Raw genomic sequence first — 14,632 nt, 5'->3', positions numbered from 1 at the left:
ACCATTTGTTGAAGATGCTTTCTTTTTTCCATTGTACACTCTTGGCTTCTTTGTCAAAAATTATATGTTCATAGGTGTGTGGAGTAATATCAGGGTCTTCAATTTGATTCCATTGGTCCACATGTCGGTTTTTATGCCAATATCAAGCTGTTTTTATTACTGTAGCTCTATAGTAGAGCTTGAAGTCAGGGATCTTGATGCCTCCAGAGGTTGTTTTATTGTACAGGATTCTTTTGGCTATCCTGGGTTTTTTGTTTTTCCATATGAAGTTGAGTATTATTCTTTCCAGGTCTGTGAAGAATTGTGTTGGTATTTTGATGGGGATTTCATTGAATCTGTAGATTGCTTTTGGTAAAATTGCCATTTTTACTATGTTAGTCTTGCCTATCCATGAGCATGGGAGATCTTTCCATTTTCTGATATCTTCTTCAATTTTTTCAGGGACTTAAAGTTTTTGTCATATAGGTCCTTCACTTGCTTGGTTAGTGTTACCCCAAGGTATTTTATGTCATTTGTGGCTATTGTAAAGGGTGATGTATCTCTGCTTTCCTTCTCAGCTTCTTTGTCCATTGTATATAGGAGGCCTACTGATTTTTTTTGAGTTGATCTTGTATCCTGCTATGTTGCTGAAGGTGTTTATATGCTGTATCAGTTCCTTGGTAGAATCTTTGGGGTCACTCAAGATGACTATCATGTCATCTGCAAATAGGGAAAGCTTGACTTCTTCCTTTCCAATTTGTATCCCCTTAATCTCCTTATGTTGTTGTATTGCTCTGGCTAGAACTTCAAGTATTATATTGAATAAGTATGGGGAGAGCAGACAGCCTTGCCTCGTTCCTGATTTTAGTGGAATTGCTTTGAGTTTCTCTCCATTTAATTTGATGTTGGCTGTTAGCTTGCTGTAAATTGCCTTTATTATGTTTAGGTATGTTCCCTGTATTCCTGATGGCTCCAAGACCGTTATCATGAAGGGGTGTTGGATTTTGTCAAATGCCTTTTCTGCATCTAGTGAGATGATCATGTGTTTTTTTTTTTTTTCTTTGAGTTTGTTTATATGGTGTATTATATTGACGGACTTTCGTATGTTGAACCACCCTTGCATCCCTGGGATGAAGCCTACTTGATCATGGTGGATAATTGTTTTGATGTGTTCTTGGAGTCTGTTTGCCAGTATTTTATTGAGTATTTTTGCATCAATGTTCATGAGGGAGATCGGTCTGTAGTTCTCATTCTTTGTTGTATCCTTGTTTGGTTTAGGAATCAAGGTAATTGTAGCCTCATAGAAGGAGTTTGGTAATGTTCTTTCTGTTTCTATTGTGTGAAACAATTTAGAGAGTATTGGTATTAACTCTTCTTTGAAGATCTGGTAGAATTTTGCGCTGAAACCATCTGGTCCTGGGCTTCATTTTGGATTTTTTAAATGCCACAAAGACTCTTGTTTCTATGAAAGCTAATAAAAATAAAAGTAATTAACAAAAGGTATTTGTATCAACCTTAAAAGCACTAACACATGAAATTGAATTTCTTTGTTCAAATGTATATAGTATTCAGGGATTGTTACTTGAGAGGGTATGTGGGGGGAACTGGGAGGAGTGGAGGAGGGAAACTGAAGTTGGGATTTATTGCATGAGAGAAGAATAAATAAATAAACTGAGAAAGAAAAGTGATACATGATCATTTGAAAGAATTTAAAGATGTGGTGATATATTGTGTCCCCCAATATGTTGTGAATCCTAATAAACTTATCTGGGGTCAGAGAACAGAACAGGCACTAGACAGGCATAGAGGCCAGAAAATGGTGGCACACACACCTTTAATCCTAACATTCCAAAGGCAGAGATCTGTCTGGATCTCTGTGAGTTCATTGTCACACTGGAAACAGCCAGGCATGATGACACACTCCTTTAATCCCAGGAAGTGATGTAAGGAAGCAGAAAGGTATATAAGGTATGGAAACCAGGAACTAGAGGTGGTTAAGGTTTTAGGCTTTTGAACAGTAGTTCACCTGAGATCCATTTGGATGAGGACGCAGAGGCTTCCATTCTGAGGAAACAGGATCAGCTGAGGAGTTGGTGAAGTGAGGAAGCTGTGGTTTGTTCTGCTTCTCTGATCTTCCAGCATTCACCCCAATACCTGGCTTCAGGTTTGTTTTTATTAATAAGACCTTTTAAGATTTGTGCTACATAAAGATGCATAAAGATATAAAGAACCCCCCAAATGCACAATCCCAAAAATATAATGAACACTTAAACTTGTGTCCTTTGAATATATGAAATAAATATGCTAACTCTGAAACAAAGTAAATTTAATGACATATTTTGAATTTTTCCATAGATATTCAAAAACAGAGATTTAGACAATGTACAGAGAACCTTATCATGTGTCATATATGAGTTGTACAATATCCTAGCTTTAGTTCTTCCTCTAAAGGGAGTATTCCCTCTATTGGTGATAAATAACAAGCAGTATTCATATAAAGGCAAAGTGACATAAGATCATCTCTTAAATATCTGCGGTGATTTTTCCAGTTGCAAATATATCATGATCATCACTTAGAATTTCTAATCTATACCACCCATGACACAAACATTTTTCATAAAAAAATTTATAGATACAAGAAAGAGACCTGTTTTCTGTCATGCATCATAATTAAATATTTCACAAGTATTTTTCTTCCAGTATCACACAATGGCAAAGTTGCGACAAACAACATGTTAAAAATGTTTATTTAATATTTTATTTTATGTATATAAATGTTAAGTGTGAATGTGCTAGGTTCTGAGCATGCCGGAAGAGGGAGCTGAATCCCATGAACTGGAGCTAAAGATGTTTATGAGCCACTATGTGTTTGCTGGGAACCAAACTGTCTTCTGTATGAACAGTGTGGTGGTTTGAATGAGAATTTCCTCATAGGCTTATATGTTTGAGTACTTGGTCACCAGTAAGTGGAACTGTTTGGGAAGGATTAGAAAGTGTGGCATTGTTAGAAGGGTGTGTCACTGGTGTCCAATTTTGATATTTCAAAGGTCTGCACGCACTATTCCCAGCTAGTTCTCTGTCTCTCTGCCTCCTGACTGAGAATAAGGGCATATGCTCTTAGTATTGCTCCAGTACCATACCTGCTACCTGCTGCCACAGTCCCTATCATGATGGTAATGCACTCACTCTCTCAAAATGTAATCCCCCAATAAATACTTTTTTCTATAAGTTGCCCCAGGCATGTGTCTCATCATATCAATAGAAAAGTAATTAAGACAAACAGCAAGTGTTCTTAATTGCTGAGTAGTCTCTCCAGTCCCCAAACAACATGATATATAATACAATATATAATACTCATATATTGTCGTGGTAACGCCCGCATTACCAATACACGTTTACCATGTCTGAGCGAAGGGCTGCGGATTAATCCCAGTAATACCGACGTCGTAGCCATTCCTGGCGAACTTACTACCGACGTCACTGTTCCTGAAGAACTTACCGACGTCACCGCTCCATGTGTTGAGTTCTGAATCCTCTTCGACCCCTCACCTGGTGTCCAAAGTTTCCTTCCCGGGTTTCGGCACCATTTGCTGTCTGAAGTTACCTTGTCTGGTTTCGGCACCAGTTGCGGCGCGCTCCTCGGCCAGCGAGGAAGAACGACCACCACACAAGGATTCTTCTCAGATCACACTTTATTGGAGCGCCTCTTGGTTAAGGGAGAGCGGGAGGTGATGGGCGGCTCCGAGGACTAAACTGCAGCTGCTTATATAGGGAATCAGGCAAACGTGCCGTACTGTGATTGGGTCCCGCCAGAATGCTAGCATGGGGAGCCACGGGATAGGCTGAGGACATAAGGCCAATTACCATACTCGTGCATCATAGCCAAATATGGAGTTGTTTACAGCGAGGCTACCAGGAAGCCAGCGCCATCTTAGAATGGCGGCTCCCTACAATATATCTATAAATTCATGTACTATTATAATGCATTGTGTTATATAAACTCTGTAGCAGCTAGTTTATGAGCAGTGCATATAATTTAGGTTGAGAGAGTGGATTTATTCACTGGTCATGAGAAAATGTCACTTAGTGGTCTTAAAATTTTCATTCCTGCTCATGCAGCTTCCCTATTTATATTTTAAATGGAAAAGTTCCAAATTTGTACAAGCAAGCCTTCCAGTGTTAATGCCACAGTACATTGCTCAGCTCTTCTCTTTTTCTTACTAAGGAATTTTCTGTCATAGAGACTCATTTTCTGTGTCTAATTCTTCCATAACAAACATTTTTATTAATTTTCAAAATAGTTAACTTTTGCTATTCAGAAGAGTTAAATATATTATTCTCAATTTAATATGAGTTTATAATTATGCTCGTAAATTTATGCTCATTACACTTATAAGATTGTTATTTTCTTACTACATTTTTATTTATTTATTTATTTAAAAGTTTTCTTTTCATTTTACATACCAAGCACAGTTCCTCCTCCCTCCCATTCTCCTGCCACCCACCTCCACCCATTCAAACACTATCCACTCCTCAAAGAGAGTAAGGCCTCCCTTGGAGAGTCAACAAAGTCTGACATACTAAATTCAGGAAGGACCAAGTTCCCCACCCTGCTCCATGTCACTGCTGACACCAGCTAAGACTCCTAGCAATAATGGAGAGGGTACCTGACCTTACCTTCCCTTAAAACTAGATTGGTGACTACCCTAACTGTTATCATAGAACCTACATCCAGTAACTGATGGAAGCAGCTGCAGTGATCCACAACCTAGCACTTGGTTGAGCTCCTAGACTTCAGTTGAAAAAAAAGGGATTCCAGGAGCAAGTAACATCAAGATCATGATGGGGAAAACTGTAGCTGGAAGTTTTCTGGTGTGTGGCCCGGTCTGCAGATGCTCAGACCCAAATAAACACACATAGGCTTATATTAATTATGAACTGTATGGCCATTAGCTCAGGCTTATTACTGACTAGCTCTTACACTTAAATTAACCCATAATTCTTATCTATGTTTAGCCATGTGGCTTGGTACCTTTTCTCAGTTCTGCCTTGTCATCTTGCTTCCTCTGTATCTGGCTAGCGACTCCTGACTCTGTTCTTCCTCTTCCCAGATTTCTCCTCATCTGCTTGCCTCACCTATACTTCCTGTCTGGCTACTGGCCAATCAGCATTTTATTTATCAATCAATCAGAGCAACACACATTTACAGCATACAGAATGATATCCCACAGCACTTCCCTTTTTCTGTCTAATCTAAAAGGAAGGTTTTAACTTTAACTTAGTAAAATTACATATAACAAAACAGTTATCAAGCAAGAATTACATATCTAGTCTATTTATATTTGGAAAAATTAAAGAAAATATTCTATCCTATATTTGTGAGCCTAAAGTTTCATATCAATTAATCTTTTATTATAACCAAGGAAAACTATAATTATAACTATCTAGTCTTCAATTACATGAAAGACACCAGAAGGATATCATATTACCTAAGTAAACAAGAAGAACAGTAAGCAACTTCCAAAAATCTAGAATAAAAGAGACACCTGGCTACCTGGACTATTATCCAAATTTCCTCCGCAACACTGGAGCATCTTTCTTTAGCCTATAAGCCTAGAGTCTCTCAGTTGCTTCTCTCTGTGTTTTTTTCGCTCTGTTATTGTGTTTTTAGAAGCCCTTTTAAAATTCTTTTAGGTGTTATGGAAATTCGAGAGCCACACGTTGGTATACCAAAGCAGTTATAATTAATATAAGCCTCTGTATGCTTACTTGGGGACATGAGTAGGAGAGATATGTCCTGAACACCAGCTGGTTGAGACACAGGAAAACTTCCAAATACATTTGGCTGCCTGAGCTAATGGCCATACAGTTCATAATTAATATAAACCACTGTGTTTATTTGGGTCTAAGTGCCTGCAGACCAGGCCAGACACAGGAATACTTCCAGCTACAGGAACCACAGAGACAACTGACCCAAGCTGGTGGGAGCTCATGGACTCTGGCCTGTCAGCTGGGGAACATGCATGGGACAGAACTAGTCCCTCTCAATTTGGGTGAGAGTTATGTGGTTAAATCTTCCTAAATTTTTAACTTCCATTTTGTTATAGTTCAAACATACAACACTCATTTTTCTCCTAAAAAATTCATATGGTTGGGACTATCAGACATAGTACAATATATATTTAACTCAATTCCCAGAATATTACTGTCATCATATTCTCAGTGAGTAATGTAGTCACTGTCACACACATGCTCATTAAATTTCTTTAATTAAATGACAATAGTAAAATAAGCCTCAAGTTTTCAAGACATAAATGACTTTCTCTTAAGTTGCAAACATCAAGAAAGTTCTGAAGTACTTTTTTTGCAAGAGAAGTTGCAGATAGGCGGTATGAGGTAATGTTGATGTGAAATATCTCCTTGCACTGTTCCAGGTAGGATGTGGAAGTCAACACTAAGCATAATCAACAGTTGATGTATAAATGCTGGCCTTTGCCATCTGCTGAAGAAGTGTTATAACTGCCTCTAACTCTCATTCAAAATGCCAGCTGGAGGCTACTCTAGATCTTAAATATTGTTCAGTTCTCTCTTGGTTGACTAGAGTTTATTGGCTTCAGATGTTCTGAGTGGCACAGGTAATTTATCTTTTATTTTAGTGGATATTGTGTGATAAGAAAGAATGGATAACATAAAGTAAACTACTTTTAGAAGTACTTTAAAGAACATTTTTCTTTCTGGTGACCCTTATTCTACTGAATTTTCACTAAGCAGGCTCCAAAAGGATAGCAATGTAAATGATATTTAAATCTTACAGATACTATGGAATGTGGTATTTCTTGGATACTTAATGAAACTTAACAAAAAATTTACATCCTGAAAATCCTCAGTTTTAACTTGAGAACATACTAAAACTTTAAAGCATAAATGTTTGCAGATTTCTTTATTTCTTCCTCAATATCATCCCCTTATATTTTTGTGATAATTGGCATTTAATTTTTTGATCCATGTATTTCTCAGTCATTTATAATAGTAACAACAAAAGCAATAGGCAATATGGGAGAAGACAGGACATACAGTTTCTGTCTTTTTACCACCCATTGTTATTTTATTGTAGAGATAGTTTCTGTTGCTGGCATAGAAGCTATAAAGATAAAACAGAGGAGTTTTATTCATATAAATTGGTGTTTTGAAATTAAACACATAATCAACAACAGAAAGCAAACAGAAAGTCAAGTTGATCTGTACAAATTATCTCAATTATTATTTTTTAAAAATACAATTCATTATTTTTTTTAAAATAAAATACCTGTAATGGATAAAAAGGGGATAGATGTATAGCTTAACTTGAAATAGGCTGAAACTGGTAGGAATGTATGGAAAAGTACCAATAATACACATAAAAAAAAGAAAAACATGTACTGAAGAAAGGGCAGGATGCCTCAAGAGGTGGAAAACAAATGATTCCGAGTACTGACTCAGTTTATCACAAGAGCAAACGCACAGCTGGAGGACAAGCAGCCAGCAGTTGAGGACTGTCCATGGCAGGTGAACACTGAGTTCAAGAAGCAGAGTTGAGAATGCCTTGCTGGCAAAGGCTACAGCATTTACCTGTCAGTCTCAGAGAACTGAGATCTGCTTAAGAGACCTAGGTCTCCTTACAGTACTTCACCAATTCTTCTTTGGATATGGGAGTAGGGATAAAATTATTTCTGTGAGAGATACCAAAGTTAGTGAGAGGAAGAGCTGGAATTTATACAACACAGATGGCACTCTATGGCAGTTCCACTAGCTAGATGCTTAGGAACCCTAAGGTAGTGATTAGGTTGTTCAAAAGAATCTTCATTTACCTTTAAGGAAAAGTATAACTTTGACAACTATTGTTTGTGTCATATTTAACACATTGTAAAGTAAGTCAGAAAGATAAAAAAAAATAGTTTGAATACTTACCTGCATTCCTCCAAAAGAATATAAGGACAAAATATTCTAGGATTCAAAAGGTGAAATTTATTTCTGTAATTCAATGAACTATTATCAGCATACAAAGAGATAAGGTATGTGATTGGAGAAAAATTAACTAAATTAATGGCCCATAACTTTTATACAAGTGATGTTTGAATTAGCTATTAAAGGCTGCTAATACGACTATTGTAATTGCATTCCAAGTGCACAAAAATAACACAGACATGATATGTATAAATATTTCAAATTGAAATTTCTAGAAATGAAAATTATGTGAAAAGAATGAATGGAAGGTAAGACATTTTATATTAGTGAACATACAAATAGTAGTAGAAAGATACATAATGAAACACATAAAAGCAGTTTAAATAAATGATTATTAGTTATGGTAAACCTGAAAATGGCAAGGATAAGACCAAACCCATTACTGTCCAATTAAAGCAGGCTTTATTTAATACTGACCAGGAAAATGGACACTGGCCAGGTCCATGACCTGCATTTCCCAGAGAAATGGCCAGAAGTTATGTAAGACAGGTGCTTATAAAAGCATACCCATAAGGCTATGTACTTCTCACCTTCATCCAATTGGGGGTAAGTATATATGCTGACACATTTCCTGCCTACATAACTCCTGCCTATGTGTAATCAAGGACATCCTGTGCAGTTGAGCCAACCAATCTTGTTTATTGAAATAAAAATACATGGCTTATTATTTTACATTAACAACAGACCTTGGCATTCCATGAAGTTATCTTACTTAAGCAAGTGGAGCTTACAGGGTAACTTTAGCCTTTATAGTTATAGCAAAAAGAATCTCTGTACTATGCCCTTTTATTCTGAATAAAATGAATTTTAAAATATGAAAATTTATGGACAACCAGGAAGTGTGTGAGCAAGAATAATGGTCTTCTCCAAGCAAGAGCCTCCAACTAGTTATCCAATACAGAGTGAGCAGTCCTGATGTTATATCATATTGGTAACATTATACACATTAGAAAAGGTATTTATGCATATATATATATATAATATATATATTCTTACATATATATGTGCTCTCCCTGTCTCTCTCTCTCCATCTCTCTCTCTCTTTGTCTCTGTGTAACAACAATTAAAGAAAAAGGTCATGAATTTGAGAGAGTAAGATGAGTGTGTAGGAAGGGTTGTAAAGAGGACAGGAAAGGGAAGGGATCATGCAATTATATTATAATCTCAAAAATTAAAAGAAATAATAAAGAATGGCATAGTACCTTGGGTAAAGCAAAGAAAGGCTTGAGTCATTCTAAAGTGACATGCTCCTGTGTTAGGCACTAGGGCTCCCTCCCATCAGAGAGTCCAGGCCAACTAACTCTAGGGATCTAATACTGATGAATCTCTTCCTTCCTTCCGGAAATCCTATAGAACTCACTATTGTCACCCAAATGAATGAGGGGGTAATGAATCTAGTAAAGAAATACAGTAGTCATTTTGCTGTGAGCAAATACATTTGGCCAATTGTAAGTTGCATATTTGGGCCTTAAGCAACTATTTATAGTACTTTATTAAAGGATAATAATATACCCATGATAAAAGGTGGAAGAGTTACTAAACATAAAAGTGGTATTATTTGAAAACCACAAATCCTGAGTTTGTGGTAAGCTGAGGAAAATATTTGAAACTCCAAGGATATACTTTATTAATATTTCCACTCCAGGTATAACTTCAGCCAATTACTTATCTGTTTCCTTATGAAATCGACTTTGCTAATTTTTGTCATGATCTGGAGCAGGCTATGTATGGTAAGACCTGGAAACAGGCTTTTCTTGTTTGTAACTATGAAATTAGTGAGGTTCTTTTCTCCTCTTGCATATTGGTAACTTTTGATTACTTTGCTCAATTAAATACTTAAACATACATGTCCACCACAACAAACAAAAGAAATTCACTGTCACTTGAAATCATTGATAGCTATTAAATTATGTTAATACTTTATCCAAAAATATGTACTGCTGTGTGGCGAGCCACAAGAATGTATCATAGAGATTCAGCTGTGTATTAAAGCTATACTTTGATGGCCAAGGGTCTGTTAAAAGGCAAGCCATCTATTATGAATATTTGGTGCTATCCAGATTTTAATATTTCAGTTGTCTTCCACTATAAAATTCTTGTGTGCCCAATATTTCCAGACCTGCTGAACTTCTAGGTAACTAACTCCCCTGCTGAGCCTAGGAGACAAGCTGGCTGAAGACACATAGCTTTGCTTCTTTTGAAATGAAGATCAGATCACCCCCCTGCTTTGAGGCCTAGCAGCTCTCCAGAGCAATTGACTGAGAACAAAAGTAGTTTTTACATATTAAGGTGGAAAGCAGAACAAATTTCCTGAGGAGTCAGAGAACCATGGGCCAGGGAAAGAAAGGATGGGCATTTTCTGTAGAGAGGTACAGAACAGCATGGCCAGAGAGAAGAGAGGAAGACAGAGGTTTTTGTAGACGGTAAGGCAGAACTCTTGTAGAGTCCTTTAGTACCAGGAGTAGAGAATAGTAGAGATGGAGAATGAGGAAATAGAGGATGAAGGTAAGGCTGGAAGCATAAGAGCTTAGTCATTAACAGGACTATGATAGGAAACCAGATGGAACTGAAGCTATGTAGACAGGATTTCAGACCAGAGAAATAAAGTAGATGGATAAAGAGCTTGGTATGTCTAGAGTTATTCTTGTCCTGAATGCCTGACAGAACTATAGCTATACTGATAAATTTTTTCCTTAGAGGAATAAAGTTAACAGACATAAGAACATAGTGTATGCTTTTTACGCTTCGGCGCTGCTCCTCATGGCTGGTCGCCGCCTGTGGTAGCCATGCCATGGTTACATTTTTAGAGCTTTATTGGGGGGGGGATGAGAGAGAGAAGGGGGAGAGGGAGAGAGGGGGGAGAGGGAGAGGGGGGGAGAGGGAGAGAGGGGGGAGAAGGAGAGACGGGGGAGAGGGAGAGGGGGGAGCCAACGGGAGGAAGGAGCAGAAAGGAGAGGGACACACAGAGGGCCCACCCGCTTTTTAGGCTGGGATGCCATCGAAGGCTGATGACGTAATTAAGGACCTTATATCATACATAGATTTTTTTTTTCCTCTCAGATATCCCATGCCAGATATAGGGAAATCCCAGGGACCCCTGGGTACTCAATACTGCTGAATTAATTTTATTATGTGAAGTAATATAATAAGATAAATGTAATGTCCAAACAACATGACGTCACATATTTCTTGCTCGATGTAAAATTCTAAATTAAGACCATTTTATTTTTAAATACTGGAAGGAAATTAGTAAGTCAAACATAATTCATTTATATTTTTACATTCTAACACATATTTTCTTTGTATATTTTTATTTTCTTCCCCATATTCTCATGATGAATTTTCATTTTTCATGGATGAATTCTCTTAAGTTACTGGTTAAAATGCCTAAGCTGAGTGATGCACATATTTAATCCCCGCATTTGGGAAGCAGAGAGGGTCTCTGTGATTTCCAGGACAGCTTGGTCTACATAGTGAGTTTGGGGTCAGTCAGGGCTGCATAGTGAGACCAACTCTGAAAAGAAGTAATAAAAAGAACAACTCTTCTTATATATGTGTATATTTGTTATATAGCTTTGATTACTTGTTATTAGTTATATATTTAAATTAAGTAAAAAGATTTTATTAACTATATACTGACATAATATTAATGAGAATAAAGACTATTGTTGGTTGTTTTTGGTATTTTGGGGGGTCCTCGATCCAGCTCCCAAATAAATCACATGGAGGCTTATTCTTAATTATAAATGCCCAGCCTTCGTGTGGATTATTTCTAGCCAAATTTTCTTAATTAACTTTAACCCACCTGTCTTTTGCCTCTTGGCTTTTCCCTTTCTATTCCTGTATTTGTTTGTTTCTTTGTTTCTTACTCCATGGCTTGCTGTATAGTTGGGTGGCTGGCCCCTGGGTCCTCTTCCTTCTCTGACTACTTCTTTTTCCCTCCCAGAATTCTCCTATATATTCTCTCTGCCTGACAGCCCTGCCTATCCTTTTTCCTGCTTTACTATTGGCCATTCATTTCTTTATCAGACCATCAGGTGCTTTAGACAGGCACAGTAGCACAGCTTCACAAAGTTAAACAAATGCAGCATAAACAAAAGTAACACACCTTAAAATAATATTCCCCAACAAAAGACATACACGTGTATTACACAGTTACATAAAGAACTTTATTTGAGATTGATACTTCATCCTTAAGTTCATTTAAATAAATTCATCACAATAATACATTTGGATGACACATAAATAATCCCTGAATCACACCTGGTTGTTATCAATTACTTTTGAAGTACTTAGCAGTAAGGAGAAATAATCAGAAAATAATAATTAGCTTTACCATCAGCGAACTTCCAAACCATTATCATACTTTCAGATCACCCTTAGAATTCCCTCAAGACTGAGTAGATAGATTTCTTAGGAAATTATTAGTATTTTTATTAGTAACTTAATTCAGTATTTTTGCTATTAAATAAGTATATATATAAAGAAATTAAAGAAAGGAAATAAATAAATGAAAAAAGAAAGGAAGGAACAAAGAAAGAAAGGAAGGAAGGAAGGAAGGAAGGAAGGAAGGAAGGAAGAGAGAGAGAGAGAGAAAGAAAGAAAGAAAGAAAGAAAGAAAGGAAGGAAGGAAGGAAGGAAGGAAGGAAGGAAGGAAGGAAAAGCTTATCTGAGGGAATGAAAAGGGAATAAAAATAAAATTATATGTAAATCAGGAAAATATTCCTTTGGCTTAAGAGATGATGTAACTGCTAAATTGTGCAGTGACTTTTTCAACTACCTGGGAACTGAGATGTCTTCAATAGCCCTTCCAGGGGTTTCATCTCATACACCCCAGGGACAAAGGCCATAAACTCAGAATAAGTTAGTGTTCTTCCTCTGGCTCAGCCTTAGCATTTCGTTGAAGCTGCTTAAAGACTCAAGAATCAAAAGGAGGATGACATGGATTTTCTTTTGTAGGGCGGAATGGTTTAAGAGGAGCTTTGAATGGGATGTAGCAGCCTTGTGTCAAGGCCACAGCACAGGCATCACTAATTATTTATATCCTGCTGTTAAGCATGAAACAGTCTTTGCTGCCCTTACACCAGCTGCAGTCCTGCCACATGTGCGGCACCATGAACTTTATGTGGGAGCTCTCCTGAAGAGCTTGCAGGGGCAAGGGGCACTACAAGCAGGTAGAATCATTGTCAGAAGAGCCTTCTGAAGAGGCCTGGTGCACCGGCAGTAATTAATGCAGGTGGTATTTTAGACAAGGGCGCTAATGAGCTTTGATATGCATGCAGGTGAGGGAGTGCTGAATCAGTAGAGCCATTAATGAACCTATGACAGCCTAATTAGCTACAATTTAAAATCTATGGAATCTAATCAGAGGAGCTGAACACTGCTGCAAATCTGTGTATGAATGAGTCTTTCTAAATACTCCAATCTGTTGCTTAGCCACTGATTGATAGTAATTGCTTTTTTTCCTCTATTGTGTATAGGAAAATGCCCAATTTTGCTCTGATAGGGGAGGACACAACATTGAAGTTAAATGCCTAAGATGTTTTAACTGCTTAAGTTTAATCAGTAGATGTTTAAAAAAAATTCAACACAAAATTAATTTTCAGCTCTGAATATAGAGGCTTTAAAATATATCAGCAACTTTCTTATATATTGAGTTGGCAAAGACAGTGTAGCTGTTAATCAACACCCAAAGCCTCTCTGGGGAATAAGCAAAGGTGCTATCACACACAAATACATAAAACACATGTATTAATCCATGATTTTGGAAAAGGTTATATTTATGCTAGTTATCAGAAATAAGAGGGCCGTGTAGGTTTATTGAATACATTAAGTAAAAAATAGTTTCCCGAGGTTAACACAATCTATTAAACATTTTTTTCAAAGTGCCTGAACTAAATCTCTATCAGAAAATTCGACTAGTTTTATGAAGGTGTGCAGGGACCCTCTTTTGTAGTGCCATTTGGTAATAACTGACGCATAAAAGGTACAAGCAGTTTTTCTGCTTTGACATTTCACCCTTATCCAGCACAATTCATCTGAGAAACTTAAAGAACTCTGTAGGCTCTGATTTATAGAGTCTTCTAACACCAGCAAGACAGGTCACTATGTCTAGCCTCCTTTTACAGTCAGCTCAACTGAGCTCCATTTGTTGAAGGTCACAGGGGAGTCCCTGGAAGAACTATAAAAAGAAAAGCCCAAAGCCCAAAGTGCATGTCCCATACCCTTTCTGGTTGATAAATGGTACATTTCACAATTCTGACATTTAACAAAAATAAAGTAAAGTCTATGTACCTCTGTATCTAATTTTTGAACATAAATAGAAAAGTAATAGCTATGAAAGGTAAATATACTAATTGTGCGTTATTTTTAAAAGGTGTTTTTTTATTTCTGTTTTATCAATTAAGTGAATTACATTGGTTTAAAATCCAGTGAAATTATGTACAACATCTCTTTTCTGCTGTCAAAACAAATCTTCATAAAGAACTGTTTTTTTTTTTTTTTTTCTTTCTTAGAATAGCTACCAGGGCTAAGGCTGAAACCTAAAACAAAGATGAAAATAAAAAATTCTCTGCAGTTAGATTGTAAAAATAAGAAATGAAAGAAGCAAGCAAGGAAGGGAAAAAAGAATTAAGTGAAGAACAGAGGG

Source organism: Peromyscus leucopus, chromosome 3 (assembly GCF_004664715.2).
Source record: "Peromyscus leucopus breed LL Stock chromosome 3, UCI_PerLeu_2.1, whole genome shotgun sequence".
Lineage (NCBI taxonomy): Eukaryota > Metazoa > Chordata > Mammalia > Rodentia > Cricetidae > Peromyscus > Peromyscus leucopus.
Note: the sequence above shows the minus strand (reverse complement) of the source record.